At 39.8% G+C, this 16,910-nt stretch overlaps 1 long non-coding RNA gene across 1 annotated transcript in view; it reads right to left on the bottom strand.

Moving 5' to 3' along the window:
* Positions 1-16,910, bottom strand: part of LOC131194615 (uncharacterized) — a 61,648-nt gene that overhangs the window by 36,763 nt on the left and 7,975 nt on the right. The window lies entirely within an intron of this gene.

The following is a 16,910-nucleotide window of genomic DNA, read 5'->3' as shown; positions in this document are numbered from 1 at the left end:
GGTTTGCTAATACACAGTGACAAAGAGTAGTATAAAAGTTATCCTTTCCATAATCTTATGCTCATTATGGTATGTATCCTCCTATGTCAGGGACACAACCACTCAGCACTCTCTATGGTGTCATTGAAATTTCATGTTAAATAGTATCATGTCAGTCTGGGCTTCATAAAGACATACATTCTTATGAACTCTGCATCAGTCCCATGGGTATCAAAATGTTAATTTCCACTTGGTTATGAAGTATATTGGAAATAGAATACTGTTTGAGAATGTATTATTTGGACCCCTCTTGAGTATTATAAAAATCAAAACATCAAGAAGGTAGGCAAATAAATAGTCAATTTTATTTTTATTTATTTATTTATTTATTTATTAATCACATTTATATACCGCCCTATCTCCCGAAGGACTCAGGGCGGTTCACAGGCAAATAAAAAACATATAAATACAGATTAAAATAACAATTAAAAAACTTATTCTAAAAGGCCGAATTATTAAAAACAATATAAATAATAAAACCCATTTAAAACCAATAAATTTAAAATCTAATCCAGTCCTGCGCAGATGAATAAGTGTGTTTTAAGCTCGCGACGGAAGGTTCGGAGGTCCGGAAGTTGACGAAGTCCTGGGGGTAGTTCGTTCCAGAGGGTGGGAGCCCCCACAGAGAAGGCCCTTCCCCTGGGCGTCGCCAGACGACACTGCCTCGCTGACGGCACCCTGAGGAGTCCCTCTCTGTGAGAGCGCACGGGTCGGTGAGAGGTATTCGGTAGCAGTAGGCGGTCCCGTAAATAACCCGGCCCTATGCCATGGAGTGCTTTAAAGGTGGTTACCAAGACCTTGAAGCGCACCCGGAAGGCCACAGGTAGCCAGTGCAGTCTGCGCAGGATAGGTGTCATACGGGAGCCACGAGGGGCTTCCTCTATCACCCGCGCAGCCGCATTCTGGACTAACTTCAGCCTCCGGATGCCCTTCAAGGGGAGCCCCATGTAGAGAGCATTGCAGTAATCCAGGCGAGACGTCACGAGGGCGTGAGTGACCGTGCATAGGGCATCCCGGTGTAGAAAGGGGCGCAACTGGCGCACCAGGCGAACCTGGTAGAAAGCTCTCCTGGAGACGGCCGTCAAATGATCTTCCAGAGACAGCCATTCATCCATTTTCAACGTAAAACTCCCAAAACTGTATGATTTACTTTAAAGCCAATAAAAACAATTGTCAAAATCATCAAAATGAGGCAGCAATTTTTTCCCTGAATGAATACATAAATTCCTGGGACAACCAACTCAAAAATAATTCTGGGAGGCTTCATAGGCTAAAAGAAATAACATTATTTCTGTTAATACCAAATTATATGAAGCACTAGAATTTAGCAATAGCACTTAGACTTATATACTGCTTTACAGTGCTTTACATCCCTCTCTAAGCGGTTTACAGAGTCAGCATATTGCCCCCAACAATCTGGGTCCTCATTTTACCCACCTCGGGAGGATGGAAGGCTGGCAGCTGGTGATCAGCAGAAGTAGCCTGCAATAGCATTCTAACCATTGTGCCACCACGGTTCTTATAAGAATGAAGAATGATGAATGGCTGAAAGATAACATGATCTCCAGCCCCACCACATCCAGAACAAAGGGCACTGACTCAACACTCTAATCCATGGCCTAGGAAAAAACAGGGCTTTAAAGATCATTTAAAAGTATGCCAATTGGGACCCATACAAATCTGGGGTGAGGGGTGGAGGCAGAGTTTTGTTTTTCCAAAGGCCAGATACTGCAACAGAGAAGGCCTGCTGAATCCTACTGGATGGAATTGCTAAATCGATAGGACCTAAAGCAAACTGATTTTGTTCAAAAGTACATAACAGATTGTCACAATGGGAGATGGGCTGATGCTCAAATAGCTAATCCTATGCCACATAGAACTTAACCATGGTTGAGCCATCTTGTGGCTCAACAGGCTAATGCAGTCTGTTAGTAACACAGCTGCCTGCAATTACAATTACTGCAGGTTCAAGTCCCACCAGGCCCAAGGTTGACTCAGCCTTCCATCCTTTATAAGGTAGGTAAAATGAGGACCCAGATTGTTGGGGGGGCAAATACAAGTTGACTTTGTATATAATATACAAATGGATGAGACTATTGCTTTACACAATGTAAGCCGCCCTGAGTCTTCGGAGAAGGGCGGGATATAAATTCAATTTTTAAAAAAAAACAGCAGTCTTCATTGCACCTGGAAGAAAACTGGGAACCAGTCCAGCTCACATGGATGGACTGTTAAATGGGCAGAGGGAGGTTTGCCCATCATTGCTTGTACTGCTGTATTCTGGACTAGCTGCAGCTTCCAAATCATCCTTAAGGGTAGCCCCATGTAATGTAATGTAATGTAATGTAATGTAATGTAATGTAATAATCTACAAGTCAAGGGTAACTATAAAAAGGGGGCTCTATCACCCAAATCAAATCTATGCAAAGGCCTTTGAGCAGGATCTGGAAATCCAAGGAAGATTTCCTAGGTTGCACATCATTCCTTAGCAGAGATATGACTCAGGACCAAGGATGGAGGACCCTCAGAACTAGAGGACAAAGCACTCATAGCCATTCAATCTGATTAAGATTGATCTGAGCCTCTTCCTCCCATCTAGACCTCAGGTATTGGATAATACCTTGATCACCACACAGGGCCAGCCAGGACTTGAAAGATACAACTGAGACTCATCAATATATAATACCTGACCCTGAACTGACAGATGACCTTCCTCAGGGTTAAAGAAGAGGGGTGAGAGTGTCAAGTCCTAAAGCAATTTGAAAGTTAGGTGATTGGGGTCAGGTATTCTACTTGCCATTCTACTGGAACTGGTTTTGGAGAAAGGAGGAGAACCATGATAACACCATACAGTCAATATAGACACGTGGATGTACATAGAGGAGGTGACTTGAAATTTATTTATTTATTTATTTCTTCGTATTTTTATACCGCCCTATCTCCCTAGGGACTCAGGGCGGTTCACAGCCAAAATAAAAATATACATATAAATACAAAATAAAACATCAGTTAAAAAACTTATTAGAAATGGCTGAATTATTAAAATCACAATATACATAATAAAACCCATTTAAAACCATTTAAATTTTAAAATCTAATCCAGTCCTGCGCAGATAAATAGATGTGTTTTAAGCTCGCGGCGGAAGGTTCGGAGGTCAGGAAGCTGACGAAGTCCTGGGGGAAGTTCATTCCAGAGGGTGGAAGCCCCCACAGAGAAGGGATTGAGCTTGTATGCACCATCTTCTGCTCCCAGGATATACCTGTAATCTTGTCAGGTAACTGAGTCTCTCATCTTCAACAGTTCTAAATAGCACTTTGTTCTCCTTCTGGAATTGGACAGTAAGGAAAAATATTTCCAAGCAAAAAGCCCCAAGGGCATATACAGAATATTTTCCCTGTGAATTTTTACGGGATTGAAAATATCCTGCCAAGAAAGTTATTTGAACAGTTACTTAAGCTTCATTTCAGATTTCATTTTCTTTTGGTGTGCTTGCAAAAAAAAGTATAATGTAATATACAAACAAATAGGAATGCAAGGCAGAATATACATTAAAATTAAAAATAAATAAATAAATGGCTGAATAATTGTTCTAATATGCAAATATATAGTGTAACCATTAATGTATGTATAAGAATGCTTATATTTTCATTATATGTAAATGATAAGCAACTAAACTGAATTCTATCATCACCCACCATTATTTTTTTGGAGTGGGATCTCCAGCATGTCATTCAGAGAAAACTGCAGGCTGTAACCCATAAGAAGTTCCATTACAGTTGCAATCTGTTGGATTATCTATAGGGAGTCACCGTGTTCAGGAAGAGCCTGCTAATGCCGCCAATTGTTGAGTACAAACAGAAATGGGAGGTGCCTTTCCCTTAATCCTTGGTTTGTGACACCAGTAGAAGGGTCATTTTATAATGAACGAGAAAAAGGAGGAAGAAAATAATGAATCAGATGAGAGATATGATAGTAGTGATCCAATATTTGAGGGGCTGCCACAGAGTGGAAGGGGTCAGGCTATTTTCCAAAGCACCTGTAGGCCAGACAAAGAATAATGGATAGAAACTGAACAAGGAGAGATTTAACCTGGAAATAAGGAGAAATTTTCTGACAGTGAGAACAATCAACCAATGGAACAGCTTGCCTTCAGAAGTTGTGGGAGCTTCATCACTTGGGACTTTCAAAAAGAGATTGATTTGTTCCTTCTCTTGAATTGCAATTGTTAGCCTACTCATTTATGTACATTTTAACATTCTGTACATGCCTACCGTTCCCTGTCCTATTGTTCCTTTTCATTATATCCAATTAATACAGTTATTACATACTTATGCTCATATATATGCTTATATGTTATATAGTTATTTCATGTTAATGTTTATATACACTGCTATGACAAAAATAAATAAAATAAATAAATAAAATATTTTCCTAAGCACATTCTCATCTGTAGGAATCTCTTCACTTTTCCAGTTTTGTGCAAATACAATCCTAGCTGCAATTATTACATGAATAATCAAATATACATTCTCTTTACTATAAGTCTCTGGTAAAATCCACAGCAGAAATATTTCGGGTTTCAGATCAACATGTTGTTGTATCACCTTCTCCAACCACGTATGTATTTTTGTCCAGTATCTTTTGGCTTCTGTACATTTCCACCACATACGATAATATGACCCAGGTGTCTGGTGACATTTTCAACATTTAGCTGATTTGTATTTAAACATCTTTGCCAGTCTTGCCGGTGGAAAGTGCCATTATAAAACATCTTATGCAAGTTTTCTTTATATGTGGTTGACATTGTTCATTTATAGTTTATATCCCATAAAGGTAAAGGTAAAGGTTCCCCTCTCACATATGTGCTGGTCGTTCCTGACTCTAGGGGGCGGTGCTCATCTCCATTTCAAAGCTAAAGAACCAGCACTATCCAAAGACGTCTCCGTGGTCATGTGGCCAGCATAACTAAACGCCAAAGGTGCATGGAACACTATTACCTTCTCACCAAAGGTGGTCCCTATTTTTCTACTTGCATTTTTTTTAATGTGCTTTCAAACTGCTAGAGTGGCAGAAGCTGGGACAAGTAATAGAAGCTCACCCCGTTATGCAGCACTAGGGATTCGAACCGTTGAACTGCCGACCTTTCGATCAACAAGCTCAGCATCTTAGCCACTGAGCCACCACATCCCCTTTCTATCCCATAGTTGCTGCCATTTTTCTAATTCTATTGTATAACCAAAATTCTTCGCCCACGCTATCATTGTCTCCTTCATTTGTTCTTCTAATTTGATACCCAATAAATAGCTATTCAATTTCTTTATCACCCTTTCTTCTGTTCCTGTTAATATCTTATCCAATTCTGTCAATGAATATCATAATGTATGGGAATTATTCTACCAATGACTAGAGAATAAATATGAAAATTAGAAATAAAATTAGACTAGTGAAATAAAAAAAATATTAACAGAATTAAATAAGTTAAGAAGAGAATTGTTACAGTATTAGACATGCAATGTATCTCAATATCAATTTTAAGAATAGATAAATAATGAATATGACTGTAAATTTCAATTGTTATTGCACAAGACATTTGTACCCAGACGACAGACTATTTAACGGAACATGAATTGTTTGTATTAATAAAATTCAAAAAATTCAAAAGAAGAAGAAGAGGAAGAGGAGGAGGAGGGGGAGGAGGAGGAGGAGATTGGATTGCCATTTGTCAGAAATGGTGTAGGGTTTCCTGTTTGGGCAGGAGGGTGACCTAGATGACCTACAAGATCCTTTCCAACTCTTAATCTGTAAAAATAGAATCTTACATGGTTCAGTGTCATTGGTTAGAAAAAAAAAAACAATGCATGGATAATCCATGCAGTTTAAATTATGTTAATATTGATGCTTACATTTTATGTTCCTGACTATAATAATAATAATAGTAATTTAATTTGTATACCGCCCTTCTCCCGGAGGACTCAGGGCGGTGAACAGGCAGATAAAATAAAAACGATACATTTCAATAAAAACAATATTTAAAAAACTTATTCCAATAGCCTAAATTTAAAATACAATACGAAATATAAAATAAACCCCAATAAAATCCATATTTAAAACCCTATTAAGCCAGTCCTGCTCGAAAGAATAGATATGTTTTAAGCTCGCGGCGAAAGGTCCGGAGGTCTGGAAGTTGTCGAAGTCCTGGGGGAAGCTCATTCCAGAGGGTAGGTGCCCCCACAGAGAAGGCTCTCCCCCTGGGGGTCACCAGCCTGCACTGTCTGGCTGACGGCACCCTGAGGAGGCCCTCTCTATGAGAGCGTACTGGTCGGTGGGAGGCATGTGGTAACAGAAGGCGGTCCCGAAGATATCCCGGTCCTATGCCATGGAGCGCTTTAAAGGTGGTAACCAACACCTTGAAGTGCACTCGGAAAACCACAGGTAGCCAGTGCAGCCTGCGCAGGATTGGTGTTATATGGGAGCCACGAGTGGCTCCCTCTATCACCCGCGCAGCTGCATTCTGAACTAACTGAAGTCTCCGGGTGCACCTCAAGGGGAGCCCCATGTAGAGAGCGTTACAGTAGTCCAGGCGAGAATATTACGTTATGCTTTATTTTAATTGTGTTTTAAGTCTGTAATTGTTTAAATTTTGTATCCAAATTTATTCTGCATTTTATTTATTATTTTTAGCCACATAGGACATCATTTGTGGGTGATGGTGAAAAGGTAGGATGTAAACTTAAATAAGAATGATTATAACATATATAAGATGCTTTTTATTATCCTCCTTAAAGCTGTCATACTGTGTTTGTTTTGTGAGGTAGGTCTGTTACAGGCCCTCTCCTGAACAGGAACTTTCTATTCCTGTTTACTACTTATTTTTCCACAAGGCCCGGAGAAGAATGGAATCTTCAGGTATCCAAGATAAATATGGGCAAGCCCAATTGTCATTTCTTCCTCCAGCCCCCGCCTCCCCAATTTGTCATAAATAAGTGAAACTTAATAACAGTAACAGAATTGGAAGGGACCTTGGAGGTCATCTAGTCCAACCCCCTGCTCAGGCAGGAGACCTGTACTAGGGATTCGAACCGCCGAACTGCCGACCTTTCTGATGGACAAGCTCAGTGTCTTAGCCACTGAGCCACCCTTAAGATAGCTATAATGTTATGTTCCAGTATAAAGGCAAATACTGACAAGTGGAAAGGAGAAACTAGTGGAAACTAATCAGGTGATTAAAAGTTTTCTAAAGATCTTGGAAATAAAATGTTTACAATATAAGAATCACCTGGTCAGCAAGAACATATATGGCTTTTTCACCTGACTGTAAGACCATAGCTAGGAAGAGGTGGCCAAACTGACAAAGAATAAATAAAGCATTTAGTGCGTTTGGCCAAAGTAGGGGAGATGTAGTTGCGTCCATTGTGTTTCATCAATTAGATGAAGCTTGGCTAAAAAAAAAATCATTTTCTCTCTTTTGAGACCTAGAAAGTGAAGGAATAGAAGATTTAAGATAATATTTGATCTGTATCAGCCGCAAACTAGATATATTGTTTTCCTGTTTTATAACCTAGAAATCCATGGAAAGATCTATGAGATAAATGTCAGCTATTTTCAAGGATGCTACTAGTTTTTGAAAAATAAACACTAGGAGTGATATAGCATTGTTCCTTTTATACCCATTTGTCACTTATTGTGATGGTGGGGAAGCTTATCTATCATGTTCAGTCTCAATTATTCTTTTGGCTCAAAGATCAAGATAGATGACGTATCTCCATCTACTAGATCCTTGTAGACAAGAAAGGCTTACTTGTCTGATGAGATCCACAACTCTCTGTCCTCTCAGATCATTATTCCTCTCTTAGGAAAGCCAGTGACTGTTGACTAAAGCAATGGCACTTTGAGATTCTTGATAAAGCTTCAACCAGGGCAAGCAAGACTTTATTTTATCCAATAATATCATTTTACCTATCAGAATCCACTTTTTATAACTGATTCTGCCAAGCAACAAACAAACTTATTCTTTTTTCCTCTAGGGTGATTCCATATTTGGAACATTCCAAGATCAAGAGTTGACCACCAAAATTATCATCTGAATTATTCTGAGGGCAGGAGAACAGAAAAAGAGAGCTGGAACCTTGGGTGTTTTCTAATTCAACCCTCTGCACCAGTGGTGAAATCCAATTTTTGTTACTACTGGTTCTGTGGGCGTGGCTTGGTGGGCGTGGTGTGGCTTGGTGGGCGTAGCAAGGGAAGGATGATGCAAAATCTCCATTCCCACCCCACTCTGAGGCCAGCCAGAGGTGGTATTTGCTGGTTCTCTGAACTGCTCAAAATTTCCGCTACCGGTTCTCCAGAACCTGTCAGAACCTGCTGGATTTCACCCTTGCCCTGCACATATGGGAGACCCTATACTATTTCAGACAAATGGCTTTCCAATCTCTTCTTAAAAATCTCTAGCGATGGAGCACCCACAAGTTCTGGAGTCAAGCCATTCCACTGGTTAATTGTTCTCACTGTTAAGAAATTTCTTCTTCTCCGGTATTTGATTGGATCTCTACTTGATAAATTTCCATCTGTTAACTTCTTGTCATGCCTTCAGGTGCTTTGGAAAATAGGTTGACTCCCTCTTCTTTGTGACAGCCCTTTAGATATTGGAAGACTGCTATCATGTCACCCATAGTCCTTCTTTTCACTAGACTAGACATATCCAGTTCCTGCAACTGTTCTTCATATGTTTTAGCCTCCAGTCCCATATTTGTCTTTGCTGTAATTCCAATTACAGTGGAAAGAAGATAGTAAAAAGGAGTGAAATATATGTATCATCACACTTTAATGTACAAAACAGGATGCTGGATCAGATGACTTTATACAACTTTCCCCAGCTAGTGCTTTGACTGGCTGGGAATCCTCAAATGATCCTGACTAATATGGAGAATACCAAGTGGAAAAAAAGCTGATTTATATTCTAATTAAACTACATGTTGCAAACCTATACTTGTTTATTTAGAAGACGTCCCAGTGAGCCCATTGGGACTTATTTCTGGGTAGACATTTAGAATTCATTATAATGTTCATATATTGTGTCAACTCAACAGATAAAGAATAGGCTATAATCACTTGCTGCATATGCTTCCCCTATTAAGAAAAAGAACTTTCAGAGAAACTACAATAAAGAATAGATGTTGAATGTATCCCTTTATTAAAATTGTTTTATTATGGAAAAAGTTTTATTTAATGATGTGGGGAAAGCATTCATCTCATATCATATTGTTAAGGAAAGAGAGCAATTGCAGTCCTAATAAACAACAGTCTTAAGCTCAATAATGCCATGTGTTATGTTTTGCTTAGGCTTTGGGGTGTGTGTGTGTGTGTGTGCTTAAAAAGACCTTTTATATTCAAGCTTCAGTCTTCCAAGGATTATTAATTGCTGGTACTGATAGCTTCATCACCACTGAAGTACTGGTAGCAGTTGTGCTTTTCCTTGCACCTAGGACAAATCAGGATAATAAGATGTTAAATTGAGATGAGGGAGATCCAGATTCACATGGATCTCATTTATGACTTTTTCTCTAGTTTCTGATTATGAGAAAAATGGTGTGTGTGTGTGTGGTATGCCAATTTGAGCTCCAGGAAGGAAAATAGTGTTTAAGCCTAATAAGTGAAATGTAAGAATTTATATTAAAAATTGAGTGAAGAAGGATGATAAATTCTAGAATATTAAAATCTGATTTCTACTGCCTTAGATGACAATCTTCCTATACCAGATTTGTGAGTTCTTATTGGCAAGAGATCTCCAGAATTCTGGCCTGAACTTTTCCCCATCCTACATTACTTAAGAGATACTTCAAATTCAGCCTCTGAATTTTCTACATATCAAATGGATGCTCTGTGGCTGTTTTTTTAATTCTATCAAGCCATAATTTGGCCATCCTATTAAAAGAGTTGTTGACAAATACTGGGACTCAATGCTGAAAATTTGCAATATAATTCAGCCTTTCCTAGCTTGATGTCCTTCAGATAATTTGAATTACAGCTCCCAGAACAACCAACCAGCTTGTCCTTCAAAGAATCATAGTACCAACACTTCTGGAAAAGGTTTAGCATATATCATTCATTTTAGCCACAGAGTAGTCACCACGATTCAGTCAAGATTTATTTATAGCCAAATTAATCTGAATCATATACTGGAATCTTCAAGTTATGTTGCAGACAATCTAAAGAGATTCAAAATACTCAGAGGCAATAAATTATTATTCCAACTGCAATAAGTTTCAAAATATGTTATAATATAATTTTATATCATTACAAAATACATTTTGAATAAAGTTTTAACTGTATTCAGGCAACGCACTTAACAGCTCTGCTAAAGAATTGGCAGATGAATGTGTACAAGCTTAGTTACTGTTAACCTTGGTTGGTGGGTTTATGGCTTAAGATATTATGTACAATATGCCCATCTGGTTAGTTAGGTTATGGCTCAGTATACTTTACAAAACAGCAACTTAGGTTAAACAGAGGTGACGTTGCATGCAGCTCTAAGAGTGAGATGCCAGTTAAATTTGATGACTGATGATAGATAGATAGATAGATAGATAGATAGATAGATAGATAGACGGATGATAGATAGATGATAGTTAAATTTGATGACTGATAGATAAATAGATAGATAGATAGATAGATAGATAGATAGATAGATAGATAGATAGATAGATAGATAGGTAGGTAGGTAGGTAGGTAGGTAGGTAGATTTTGTTTTGCTAAAGCTTTCTGGAAAGAAGGAACAAACAAATGATTAATGAACTCCCTTTTTGGAAATATAAACTCTATATATTACAGAATATATTTGTATAATGTGCTACCCTAGTTTCCCAAAAATAAGACATCCCCTGATCATAAGCCCAATCGGGCTTTTGAGCACATGTGCTAAAATAAACTGCCCCCCAAAATAAGCCCTCTCCGAAAATAAGCCCTTCCCCAAAATATTTAAACACATGCACATCTAGTCCCTGCCATCTCCTCTGGTTAGGGTTAGGGAGACAGAGCTGGAAATCAGGAAAGATGGCAAGTGGAGCCCCGTCTTGCTCCACGTGCCCCAAAATAATAAGACCTCCCTGTAAATAAGGCCAAGCACTTATTTCGGGGTTCAAAAAAAATATAAGACAGGGTCTTATTTTCGGGGAAACAAGGTACTTTTTCTGATAAATTCCTGATCTTTCTCCCCCTTTTCATTTGTGTGCCATGGTAGCACCAAACTTTCAACTGAGGGCAACTATTACATTAGCCCAGTATTTTCCAACCTTAATCATGTTAAGATGTCTGGGCTTTAAGTCCCAGAATTCCCCAGGCAGCAGGAATTCTAGGACTTGAAGGCGAGTCATCTTATATTTGCCAAGGTTGAGAAACACTCCATTAACCTGTAGCAGAGGGCAGTGAAGGAGAGTAAGGTCACAACCAGCTCTACAGGCATATCATCTTCATCAATTTCTAATTCCATTTTTACCAGGTACAGTAACCGATGTCATCAGACTTCAGGGCTTCCTAGCTGTCTTTGGAAAAAGCTCCTCAGTTTTTGGCTCTTCCTTTCCATAAACTGAATGTAAGTAATTCTGTATTTATTTAGTTTTTAAAAAAGTGATATAAGAATGGGTTTCTGGATTTGTGCTTTTATTCTTCCCTCACAATCTTTTTTTCTTATACATCATGCCTTTTATTTATTTATTTATTTATTTATTATTCATATTTGTATACCGCCCTATCTCCCGAAGGACTCAGGGCGGTTCACAGGCATATAAAACACTTATATACAAATTAAAATAAACATTAAAAAACTTATTCTAATGCCCAATTATTAAAAATAGAAATATAAATATTAAAACCAATTTAAACCCCTATAAATTTAAAATCTAAGCCAGTCCTGCATAGATGAATAAATGTGTCTTGAGCTCGCGACGGAAGGTCCGGAGGTCCGGAAGTTGACGGAGTCCTGGGGGGAGTTCATTCCAGAGGGTGGGAGCCCCCACAGAGAAGGCTCTTCCCCTGGGCGTCGCCAGACGACACTGCCTAGCTGACGGCACCCTGAGGAGTCCCTCTCTGTGAGAGCGCACGGGTCGGTGAGAGGTATCCGGTAGCAGTAGGCGGTCCCGTAAATAACCCGGCCCTATGCCATGGAGCGCTTTGAAGGTGGTTACCAAAACCTTGAAGCGCACCCGGAAGGCCACAGGTAGCCAGTGCAGCCTGCGCAGGATTGGTGTCATACGGGAGCCACGAGGGGCTCCCTCTATAACCCGTGCAGCCGTATTCTGAACTAACTGCAGCCTCCGGATGCCCTTCAAGGGGAGCCCCATGTAGAGAGCATTGCAGTAATCCAGGCGAGACGTTACGAGGGCGTGAGTGACCGTGCATAGGGCATCCCGGTCTAGAAAGGGGCGCAACTGGCGCACCAGGCGAACCTGGTAAAAAGCTCTCCTGGAGACGGCCGTCAAATGATCTTCAAAAGACAGCCGTTCATCCAGGAGGACGCCCAAGTTGCGCACCCCTTCCATCGGGGCCAATGACTCGCCCCCAACAGTCAGCCGAGGACTCAGCTGACTGTACCGAGATGCCGGCATCCACAGCCACTCTGTCTTGGAGGGATTGAGCTTGAGCTTTTAGACTGAAAACCTAGTGGTAGTGATACCCATATGTGGCAAGGCAATTTAGAAACATTTTTTCTTTTCTTTCACAAAAAGGAGACTTTATAAATAATCCTAAGAGTAAGACACATTTCTCTAAACTGCCAAAATGGTGCTTCCTTAAACTGAACTGTTAAAGCAGGGGTGAAATCCAGCAGGTTCTGGAGAACCGTTAGCAGAAATTTTGAGCAGTTCGGAGAACCGGCAAATACCACCCCTGGCTGGCCCCAGAGTGGGGTGGGAATGGAGATTTAGCAATATCCTTCCCCCAGGAGTGGGGAGGGAATGGGATTTTGCAGTATCCTTCCCCTGCCACGCCCACCAAGCCACACCATGCCCACCAAGCCATTCCCACAGAACCGCTGGTAAAAAAATTTGGATTTCACCACTGTGTTAAAATAATTGTGCCAGATATCTTAAGGAGAAAGGACATATTATGCGCAAGAGCCTTGCTAACTTCTATTTCTTTTAAGCAGGAACATCTTCAAGAGGAGATTTTTGGGGGTTTTGTGAGGTGAAGAAACAGAGCTGTAAGAAAAGTCTTAACTCTTTTATCATCAACCACATTTTCCTTTACTCTTTTCATATAATGTTATTTCCTTGATCTTCCTTCGCTCCAACTCTTTCTCTCTCTCTCTCCCCATATATGCAAGGATAACCTACCTCCAGAAATATTTGGGCAAAGGTTTGTAGAGAATCTTACCCTGTTTCTCTGTGTCATTCTGTTTCTCTCAAAGCTAAGTTTTCTTTAGAAAAACTGACCATCAAGGAAATTATGCTGTCTTCCCTTAATGGAATATCTGCCACATGCTGCTTAAAGTAGCTATTAACTGCACCAGAAGCTTGAGTTGCTGTTAAGATGCTGCTCTTCCTGGGAGGATTCACTACTTTTCAACCCCAAATGCTAAAAATGCAATGGAGTGATGCATGCAGATCATGAAATTTTATGTGGTGGTGGGGAGGGAAGACTGAAATGAGGTGAATGCAAATGTTGGACTGAACTAGAAAATCTAATCATAATGTCTTCGTGATTTACACTTGGAAATATTTAGAATGGTTATGTAGGTCTACACTTTATCACCCAAACCCTACAGGTCTGTCTTGGGAGAACTGCATGTCCCCAAACAGGCTGGAAGGATTACACGTAGTCCTTGTCTTACAACGGTTCATTTAGTGACCGTTTGAAGTTACAACAACACTGAAAAAGTGACTTATGATCGTTTTCACACTTGCAAACGTTACAGCATCCCCATGGTCATGTGACCAGAATCCAGAGGCTTGGCAGCTGACTCCTATTTATGATGGTTGCAGTGTCCCAGGGTCAAGTGATCCCCTTTTGCTAACTTCTGACAAGCGAAGTCAATGGGGAAGCCAGATTCACTTAACAACTGCTTTACTAATGTAACAAGTGCAGGGACTGACTTAACAACGGTGGCAAGAAGAGTTGTAAAACGGGACAAAACTCACTTAACAAATGTCTCACTTGGCAACTTGTGCAGCAATTGTATTGACTGGGCACTCACTTCCATGCAGCACTCACTTCCATCCAGACAAGGACTACGTGTGTTCCATTATCAAAGTTACACCCCTCCCCACCGGAAAGGAACTTCAAGTTTAACCATCTAAAATGGCAAACACATTCTGGTTCATGTCTATGTATCTCCTCCAGAGAAATTAATAGTTGGGAAAGAAATCTATCATGTGTCGAGCAGCTTTAATGCAATGATCTTATAGTTAGGAGGGGACTGCACATCTTGGTCATAGTTTCAAATCACTTTTTTTGTTTTCTTTCTGCAGCAAAAACATATATGCATAAAATACATGTGAAGCCAGATTTGTACATAATTCCTCTGTTCCTCGCATAACTTTATTTACATTGCTTCAGTCAGAGTGGTTATTTAAATCACGAGCAGTCTGATCTGTTTCTGAGGAGGCTTTTCAAGGAAGTCTCTCTTTTTTAGGTACTATAGGTTGGCTACAAGCAATGCTCGACTTACAGCCAAAATTGGGACCACAATTTCCATTGGTGGGTGTGGTGGTTGGGTAAATAAATTCCCTTGATTTTATGACCTTTTTAGCCACAGTGGTTAAGAAAATCCTTGCAGTCATTAAGTGAATCTTGCAGTCGTTAAGCAAATCTGTCTGGAAAGTTCACCAGTAGAGATCACACAACCCAGGGTTCTGCAACTACCATAAATACATGCGGGTTGCCAAGCACCCAAATTTTGATCACATGAGTGTGTGGATGCTGCGATAGTCATTAGTGTGAGAACTGGTCATAAGTCATTTTTTAATGCCATTGTAACTTGGAACAGTCACTAAACAAATGGTTGTAATTTGAGGATTACCTGTATTGGCTGCACTGTTATATGTGTGAATGAATATCTATCACCATATTAGACAATAATGGAGTACAGTGGTACCTCAGTACTCAACTGCTTCAAAACTCATTGAATTTGGTACTCAATGCATTTTGACATGGAAATGTTGTCTCGTACTTGTTTGGTACTTGATGAGCTGTGATAGGAAGAGTGGGACAGTTGTGTAGAATGGACAGGATGTTGGCCATGCTGGGTAGATCACTGCAAAAGAAATCAGGGGATGGCCGCAGAGGTTGCACAGGAAGTCAGCCATGCTGGGAAGGTCTCTGACAGAGGAAAAAAGACAGACAGGAAGTCCTTGCTGGCTGAAACAAGAGGTCATGTGGTAAGTCATGTGGTTTGTTTGGTAGTCATCATTTTTAGTACACGCCATATCTCCTGGAACCAATTAACAATGAGTACTGAGGTATCACTGTATTACAAATATTTGAAAGCGAAGAATCAGAATCAGGATAGAGCTAGAAGGGACCTTGGAGGTCTTCTAGTCTAACAGGAGATCCTATACTATTTCAGACAAGACCTCTTCTTAAAAACCTGCAGTGATGAAGCACCCACAACTTCTGAAGACAAGCTGTTTGTTCCACAGGTTAATTGTTCTCATTGTTATTAAGTTTCTCCTCAATTCCAGGTTGCTTCTCTCTTTGATTAGTTTCCATCCATTGTTTTATGTCCTGCCCTCTGGTGCTTTGGAAAATAAATTGACCCCCCTCTTCTTTGTGGCAGGCTCTCAAATACTGGAATACTGCTATCACATCCCCTTTAGTTCTTCTTTTCTCTAGACTAGCCAAACCCAATTCCTGCAACCATTCTTCACAAGTTTTAGTTTCCAGGCCTTTAATTATCTTAATTGCTCTTCTTTGCACTTTTTCCAATTTCTCAACAACTATTTTGTAATGTAATGTGGTGACCAAAACTGGATGAAGTATTCCAGGTGTGGTCTTACTAAGGCTTTATAAAGCGATACTAATACTTCACGTGATTTTGATTCTATGTCTTTGTTTATACAACCAAGGATTGTATTAGCTTTTTTGGTTGCTGCCACACACTGCTGACTCATGTTTAAGTGATTGTCTACTAGGACTCCAAGGTCCCTCTCACAGTTACTGTTTCTGAGCCAGGTTTCATCTAATCTGTACTTGTTCCTTTGGTTTTTCCTGCCCAGGTGTAAAACCTTGCTTTTCTCCACATTAAATTTCATTTTGTTAGTTAGGGCCAATTGTACAAGTCTGTCGAGATCTTTTTGGATCCTGAGCTTGTCTTCTGGGGTGTTGGCTATTCCTGCTAGCTTAGTGTCAAGGAATCAAAGGTATAATAAACCATACTGAAGCATTTTTTTTGTTAAAAAACATATTTTAATTAATGCTCCCACCAAGAAATGATTTGTATCTCATTTTTTTCCTAGGTCACACCTTGAACAACACCATCTGCATCAAACCTGACCTACTTTCCCTCATTGTTTAGTTTTAAAATATGAGCTGGAGAAAAGAGGACTGTTCCTTAAATGGAAAGAAATCTCCATGTGAAGAAGATGGAATTCCTCCCACTTTTTCCTCGGGGGACATAAACAAAAAATCCCTGATCATCCCTCTCTGATCATCTGCAATGGAAAAAATGTTGAATCCTGACTGATACATCAGAAAATATTTGAACAATACTTTGTAAGAAAAAAAATGCTAACTGTGCATCCCTCTCTTGTAACTGAACTGGTATTAAATCAAGAAGTAGCTGTGAATTAGCATCACAAATACACACACATAGAAACTGCCAAATAGAAACCAAACCAAAAATTCCCAACGGGGGAATGGATGGTAAAAAGAGCAAAAGATA

The sequence above is a fragment of the Ahaetulla prasina genome, chromosome 3, assembly GCF_028640845.1.
Source record: "Ahaetulla prasina isolate Xishuangbanna chromosome 3, ASM2864084v1, whole genome shotgun sequence".
Lineage (NCBI taxonomy): Eukaryota > Metazoa > Chordata > Lepidosauria > Squamata > Colubridae > Ahaetulla > Ahaetulla prasina.
The sequence above is the reverse complement of the archived record's forward strand: the minus strand, read 5'-3'. Positions and strand labels throughout refer to the sequence as shown.